Raw genomic sequence first — 8,667 nt, 5'->3', positions numbered from 1 at the left:
TTGGTTTGTTTTTGTAGGTCCTTTTCTTCTCTTGTGTTTCCCACTTAGAGAAGTTCCTTTAGCATTTGCTGTAGAGCTGGTTTGGTGGTGCTGAATTCTCTTAGCTTTTGCTTATCTGTAAAGCTTTTGATTTCTCCACCGAATCTGAATGAGATCCTTGCTGGGTAGAGTAATCTTGGTTGTAGGTTCTTCCCTTTCATCACTTTAAATATATGGTGCCATTCCCTTCTGGCTTGTAGAGTTTCTGCTGAGAAATCAGCTGTTAAACTTACGGGAGTACCCTTGTATGTTATTTGTCGTTTTTCCCTTGTTGCTTTTAATAATTTTTCTTTGTCTTTAATTTTTGCCATTTTGATTACTTTGTGTCTCGGCGTGTTTCTCCTTGTGTTTCTCCTGCCTGGGACTCTCTACACATCCTGGACTTGGGTGGTTATTTTCTGCCCCATGTTAGGGAAGTTTTTGACTATAATCTCTTAAAATATTTTCTTGGGTCCTTTCTCTCTCTCTTCTCCTTCTGGGACCCGTATAATGAGAATGTTGGTGCATTTAATGTTGTCCCAGAGGTCTCTTTGGCTGTCTTCATTTCTTTTCGTTCTTTTTTCTTTATTCTGTTCTGCAGCAGTGAACTCCACCATTCTGTCTTCCAGGTCACTTATCCGTTCTTCTGCCTCAGTTATTCTGCTATTGATTCCTTCTAGTGGATTTTTCATTTCAGTTATTGTATTGTTCATCTCTGTTTGTTTGTTCTTTAATTCTTCTAGGGGTTTGTTCTTTAATTCTTCCAGGTCTTTGTGAAACATTTCTTGCATCTTCTCGATCTTTGCCTCCATTCTTTTTTCCAAGGTCTTGGATCATCTTCACTCTCATTATTCTGAATTCTTTTTCTGGAAAGTTGCCTATCTCCATTTCATTTAGTTGTTTTTCTGGGGTTTTATCTTGTTCCTTCATCTGTTACTTAGTCCTCTGCCTTTTCATTTTGTCTTTCTTTCTGTGAATGTGGTTTTTCTTCCACAGGCTGCAGGATTGTAGCTCTTATGGCTTCTGCTGTCTTCCCTCTGGTGGATGAGGCTATCTAAGAGGCTTGTGCAAGTTTCCTGATGGGAGACACTGGTGGTGGGTAGAGCTGGGTGTTGCTCTGGTGGGCAGAGCTCAGTAAAACTGTAATCTGCTTATCTGCTGATGCATGGGGCTGGGTTCCCTCCCTGTTGGTTGTTTGGCCTGAGGCGACCCAGCACTGGATACTGCAGGCTCTTTGGTGTGGCTAATGGTGGACTCCAGGAGGGCTCATGCCAAGGAGTACTTCCCAGAACTTCTGCTGCCAGTGTCCTTGTCCTGGCAGTGAGCCACAGCCACCCCTGCCTCTCCAGGAGACCCTCCAACACTAGCAGGTAGGTCTGGTTCAGTCTCCTACGGGGTCACTGCTCCTTCCCCTGGGTCCCGATGCACACACTACTTTGTGTGTGCCCTCCATGAGTGGAGTCTTTGTTTCTCCCAGTCCTGTCGAAGTCCTGCAGTCAAATCCCTGTAGCCTTCAAAGTCTGATTCTCTGGGAATTCCTCCTCTTGTTGCTGGACCCGCATGTTGGGAAGCCTGGTGTGGGGCTCAGAACCTTCACTCCAGTGGGTGGACTTCTGTAGTATAATTGTTCTCCAGTTTGTGAGTCACCCACCTAGCAGTTATGGATTTGAGTTTATTGTGATTGTGACCTTCCTATCATCTCATTGCGGCTTCTCCTTTGTCTTTGGATGTGGTGTATCTTTTTTGGTGAGTTCCAGTGTCTTCCTGTCGATGATTGTTCAGCAGTTATTTGTAATTCTGGTGTTCTCACAAGAGGGAGTGAGCTCATGTCCTTCTACTACACCGTCTTGAGCCCCTAAATTAGTCTTTTTCTGAAATGTGGCTAAGTTGACTCAGAAAACAAAAAAATAATGAAAGATTCCAGTTTGGTTTTTGTTAAACTTGAATGATACAGTGCTAGTGTGGTATCAAAATCCAGACCCAAGAGTTACTTCTTGATTAATATTGATTCATCACTTTCTACACCTGAATGAAACATTCAGTTTTTTATTTATTTATTCATTCATTCATGTGCTACTTATTAGTTTCTATGTGTCAACCATTGTATTACAAATATCACTGATAAATAAAATGTTTTTAAAAAGCTAAGCGGACCAGTTGAAGAATGTTCTACAAAATACCTGTCCAGTGCACCTCCAGATGTCAAGGTATTTAACATTAAAACAAGCTAAGTCTGAACAACTGTCACAACCAAGAGGAGCCTAAGGAGTCATGATGACAAGATGCAATGTGGTACTGAGACATCAGATATAAAGTAAGGAAATCTGAATAAAATATGGGCTTTAGTTAATAACAGTGTATTGTTATTATCTCATTAATTGTAACAAATGTATAATACAAAAAAAAGATGTTAATAATAGGGGAAACTAGGCATGGGGTATATAGGAATTCTCTGTACCATCTTGGCAATTTTTCTGTAAATCAAAAGCTGTTGTAAAATTAAAAAAATATATATATTATATAAGCTGGAAGTAATCTTAGCTATAACATATTTAGCCTTAAACTCTTTGTCAATTTGGAGCGGAAGAAACTGACAGCCACAGAGTTTGTATAATTTGCCTAGGGTAGGATATAGATTATCAGTAAAAAAACATGGAACCAGAAAGTGACACATTCTTTAGCATAACTGACAATGAATTATTAAACCATTGCAATTTATATCTCAGGCCTTATAGGAAAAACACCTTTAGTACATATCTTTTATCCCTTTATTTTAATGGTATATTTATTAACTATGTCCAGTAGCATTTTTAACTAGTCGTATCTTTCCATGGTTCAAATTGATAACATTTTCCCATGGCCTCTAAGTACTTTCTGGCTGCCCTTTCTGGTCCCTATCAGCAATCCATTTATATAATTTTTTTGCCTCTGCACAACTGATATCTCTAACACTTGATCTGCTTTATTTCCATTTACTCTTAAAATTTTTAATTTCTTGCTTTATTTATACCTTTGGGATAGAGATTTTATTACAAAGTCATGAAAAATATTCTTTTGTAATATATTGAGTTATGTTTGAGCCTGGAAGAAATGAACAAAGCCAAGAGAGTGATTAACAAAGCTAGATATAAAATTTTATTTACTTAAATATATATTTAAATTATTTGAGCCAATATGCCTACTTACTATGAAGTTATTAAAAACTAAAGAGGATAATCTCTTCATACCCACCTGCTGGTGTCCAGGTAGTCAACATTGCTCTATTCAAATGGCACCTGGCACCTGTTGAGATGTGGACAATCCTACCAGGTATATGGAGACTGTTGTTTTATAGGGAATTCTTTTAAAATTACAAGTGAATGCTCAAAATGCTTGAATAAATGCACATAAAACTAGAGTTGTATGTGAATTAGAAGAGAAAATAACCACAGGTTAATGGAGTAAAATCCCCAAAGAAGTATTTAAGAGACATTACAGTAAGTGGAGGAATGAGTTATATTTGCATAGTTTACTGTTTTAGCGCAAGTAACAAAATTTCTCAAGTCTGTCAGCTCAAGATGTACCATGAAATTGTAGAAATTAGACTTTACCCATATGCAATCCAATCTTATTTTAATGAACAGAGCAAATTCCAACATAGTTGAAAACCAAAGTATAGGCAAAATAAACACTTCAAAATAGAGAAGAAAACTACTTTACAGAAAGTAAATACCTAATACAGTAATGCAGTAATACTGTATTAGGTAGAAAAAGTTACCTGTGTATTTATAAAGACACAGCATATTAAATCTATACTTATTTCAAGTGGATTTTTATGTCAGAAAATAGTGTGGTTGGTTGTATTGCTTCAGATGGCCATTTGAAGATGAGATCTTTTGATATTCTGCAGGAAGTATAGTTAGAAAAATATTACCATATATTAGGACCACAGTCAGATAATGACAACCGTAAGCAAGTCTGTGCCGAAGTCTCAGTAATGTGATAAAAACGGAGACAGTATATTCTGAAATGAGCAGAAAGGAAATGCTATATTTCCTTTTAACAGCTGTTTTTACCAGGCCTGAGAATGTGGTTGAGGGTAAGTGGATGGCTGACAACCCACTGTCTTAAGCAGGAGAAGGGAATGTAAAACAGCAACTGCACAGAAGTTACGGAAAAGAATTTCTTCCTTCTCCTTACCTTTTCACCCAGGCTGGACTTTCAGGCCTTCTCCCTTGACAAGCAAAAAGCAATAAGGATACGTGTCAAGCTTTTTATCTTTCTGAAAAGCGTTGGACAGAACTTTTCAGGTACACCAGGTCTCACTTATGTAGACAAATGACAGAAATGTTCAACATTTATAAGCACCTTGGAAAATGGGGTATGTGACAGTTTACACCCTATCTCTCCTCCTTGTGTGTGGGTAGGTTTGAATTTAGTGATTAGGTGTAGATAACCTCAACAGGTTTAAAGCTAAAGCACTGTTAGGTTATAAGCCTGTCTATAAAATGTCCTTCATATAAGAGGAAGTAAAATGAAAAAAGGAATTTGTGGTAATTAAATATCTCAGCAGACTGCCCCTTTCCTAACCAGATTTGGGGTCTTTTATGAAGAGTTTAGTGGTTACTCCTCATCACTTCAGTCATTGTGATAATTTGCCCTTTAAAAATGTTCTATGTTCACAGTTCTATGGTGATAACAACTTCAGCACCCAAGAGACAGTAGAAACTGGGGTTTTCCATTTTGAGCCTTTGCTCAATTTTCAGAGCCAATCAATGAGCTAATTTCTCTCCTCGATGCTGATAATAGATTTTCAAGTCACTTAGGTATTTAAAATATTACTTTTAATTTACAGAAGTGGAAGAGATCATAGACTTGACACTTTGGAACCACCTTTTCTAGACTTGCCCCTAAACTCATCCTGCATGAAGCAGATCTAAGTAAAAATCCAAAGCATTTTCTCAGAAGAATCACTGATGCTGACACCGTTTGGGTCCAGTAAAAAGGAGAAATTTTAATAGATTCTGGTTAAGCACCATTTTCCAAGCAATGGGAGAAAAAAATATGTGAGAAAAAAGAGAAATGTGATAGCATTCAACACTCCCTTGACACTCTAAATCTAAGGTAAATCAGGTAAACCAAAATCTTCACCCTACACACCCTAACTTATTCCTTAACAACCTGCATTCCAGGATGGACCTAGTGAAGCCCTTGTCCTGGAAGAGCCATACCTTTTTCTAATACTCACCCTCTGAGATAAGGTCCCTCAGAGGAAGCATATGAATGCAATTTTTAATCTGCTGCTACTTTATTAGTGATTGCCATTCCAGACAGCAAGAGTGAAGAAAAGCAGTGAGGTACGGAAGAAAGATGAATACATAGCAGCGTGTAATGTTCAGGGACCACCATCTAGTCCTGAACATGACTGACTGCTCACACCCGTAGGATCATCTTCTGAGAAGCTGTATAAGAGACTGCCCATGAATGCCATCTTAAGGCCTTACTGGATCTTTCGGTTAGGTAGCAAGCATGCATGTTTAAAAACAAGCCAGAGAATTTAAAAATCTGGAGGTCCACATTGTAGACATGGTCCCAGCAATTCTGTAGCTGAATGGCTCCTGGAAACTAATTTTTCCCAGATTGTCAGTTCAAAAAACAAAATTTGGCTTTTTTTTTCTTATGTTCCTGTTCTGATTCTCTACATGAATAACCGCTGGTTCATAGGTCAACTTAGCTTTCTATTTTGATTCATACAAATTGACTTTGTAGTCTGTTTTCCATATTCTGCAGCCATCTCAGGTTTGTGCAAGTCTCCTTATGAATTGAATGTACCTATTACAATATATTTAATTTCCAGCTTTATTGAGATATAATTAACATGTAAGATTATGTAGTTTAATGTGTGAAACTTGATGATCTGGTACACTTATATATTGTGAAATGATTGCCACAGTAGACTTAGTTAACTCCTCCATCACCTCACATAATTGCCATTTTTTTATTTGTGGTGACAACATCTAAGATCTACTCTGTTAGCAACTTTCAAGAATATTATAGAGTACTCTATAGTCACCATGTTTGACTCTATTGATGGCTTTGAGTAGTATGGCTATTTTAACAATATTAATTCTGATCCATGAGCACAAAATATCTTTCCATTTCTTTGTGTCTTCTTCAATTTCTTCATTAAAGTCTTACAGTTTTCAGTGTATGAATACAAATTTTTCACTTTCTTAGTTATATTTATTCCTAAGTGTTGTATTGCTTTTGATGCTATTGTCAATGGGATTGTTTACTTCTTTTCAGATATCTTGCTGTTAGCGTATAGAAACACGACTGATCTCTGTATGTTGATTTTGTATCCTGCAATTACTGAATTGATTAGATCTAACAGTTTCTTGGTGAAGTCTTTAGGAATTTATATATATAAGATCACATCATCTGCAAGCAGAGACAGTTTACTTTTTCCTTTCCAATCTGGATAGCTTTTATTTCTTTTTCTTGCCTATTTACTCTGGTTAGGACTTCTAGTACTATGTTGAATAGGAGTTGTGAGAGTGGGCACCCTTGGCTTTTTCATGATCTAGAGGAAAATTGTTCAGACTTTCATTGTTGAGTATGATGTTAGTTGTGGGTTTGTCAAATATGGCCTTCATTATGTTGAAGTATGTTTCTTCTATACCCATTTTTTTCAGAGTTTTATTCACAAAAGGATGGTGTATTTTGTCGAATGCTTTTTCTGCATCTGTTGAGATGATCATATGATTTTTAATTCTATTAATATAAGCTATCACATTTATTAATTTATGTGTGTTAAACCATCCTTGCATCCCAGAGATAAATCCCACGTGGTCATGGTGTATAATTCTTTTAATGTGCTGTTGAATTTGGTTTGCTAATATTTTGTTGAAAACTTTTACTCTATATTCATTAGGGATATTGGCCATTAGTTTTCTTTTCTTTTAGTGTCCTTTTCTGGCTCCGGTATCAGGGTTACATTAGCCTCATAAAATGAGTTTGGGAATGCTCCCTCCACATGAATTTTTTGGAAGTACTAGAGCAGGATGGTGTTAATTCTTCTTTAAATGGTTGGTAGAATTCACCTGGGAAACCACCTGGTCCTGAGCTCTTCTTTGTTTGCAGATATTTGATTACTAATTAAATTTTCTCACTCATTATTGGTCTGTTCATATTTTCTGTGTCTTTATGATTCAGTCTTGATAGATTCTATGTTTCTAGGAATTTACCCCATTCTGCTAGGCTATCCAATTTGTTGCTGTACAATTGTTCATAGTAGTTTCTTATGATCCTTGGTATTTCTGTGGTTTCAGTTGTAATATTTCCTCTTTCATTTCTGATTTTACATTTTTGAGTCTTTTTTCTTCTTAGTTAATCTAGCTAAAGGTTTGTCAATTTTGCTTTCCTTTTCAAAAAAACAGCTCTTAGTTTGTTGATGTTTTCTATTGTTTTCCTGGTCTCTGTTTTATTTATTTCTGCTCTTATCTTTGCTGTTTCCTTCCTTCTGCTATATGTGGGATTAATTTGTTTTTCTTTGGGTTTAAGTGTAAATTAAAGGTTGTTTATTTGAGCTCTTTATTTCTTCTTAATGCAGGTGTTTATCACTACAAAATTCCCTCTTAGATATGCTTTTGCTGCATCCCCTAAGTCTCGGTATGTTGTGTTTTCATTTTCATTTGTCTCAAGATATTTTTTGATTTCTCTTTTGATTTTTCTCTGAGACCTATTGGTTGTTCAGTGGCATGTTGTTTAATCTCCACATATTTGTGAATTTTGCAGTTTGCCTTCTGTTATTGATTTCTAGTTTCATACTGTAATGGTCAGGCAAAAATATTGGGTTGGCCAAAAATTTCGTTTGGTTAATGAATACGCTGTTCAATAAAGTTCTCGGTAAAAATGAAAAATGTGTCTTTTATTTTTACTTAAAACAGAACGAACTTTTTTGCCAACTCAATATTTAGCATGATTTCAGTCTTCTTAAATATGCTAAGATTTGTTTTGTGACCTATCACATGATCTATCCTGGACTTCCACAAATGCTTTTATGAATAGGTGACTGTTTAGGACTGTGTTCTCCAGGGCCTCTCAGACCACAGATGAGAGGAAATGGAGCTGATACACAGGCCACTGCAGGGTCCACAGCCAGGACCAAGGTCTGTGTAATTATTACCTGATGTAAGTGTGCACAAGACTCCTCCTAGGTCTCTTGGTGTAAAGTGCTTGATCCCACAGCTTCCGCAAAGTAATTTTGTCAATGAGGGAGGGATACAAGTGAGGGACATCTTATTCAGTCATGTTGCTAATGTTACTCCTCTGATATTCTTTACTTCTATTTGCTGGCCATAGGCAAAGATATTCTCCCTGATTCTGGTTGTGTTCCAAAATAAAGTCTTGAGGATCTATCTAGTTAGGTGGCTTACTCATATAACATTGTTTATCTTTTTTGAATTGCACATATATGTCACTTAACATTTGGTAAATTACTTTCATATATTTTCTTTTTAGCCTTCACAATACATCCATAAGGTAGATGTTGTTATTGTACACAATCCATACGTAGATACTGTGGAAACTAAGTGGCTTACCCCAGACCACATGGTTGGTTAGTAAGAAATTACATGGACTTGGAGCAAGGCTAGTTTCACAACCTTA

The sequence above is a fragment of the Balaenoptera musculus genome, chromosome 7, assembly GCF_009873245.2.
Source record: "Balaenoptera musculus isolate JJ_BM4_2016_0621 chromosome 7, mBalMus1.pri.v3, whole genome shotgun sequence".
Taxonomy (NCBI): domain Eukaryota; kingdom Metazoa; phylum Chordata; class Mammalia; order Artiodactyla; family Balaenopteridae; genus Balaenoptera; species Balaenoptera musculus.
Note: the sequence above shows the minus strand (reverse complement) of the source record.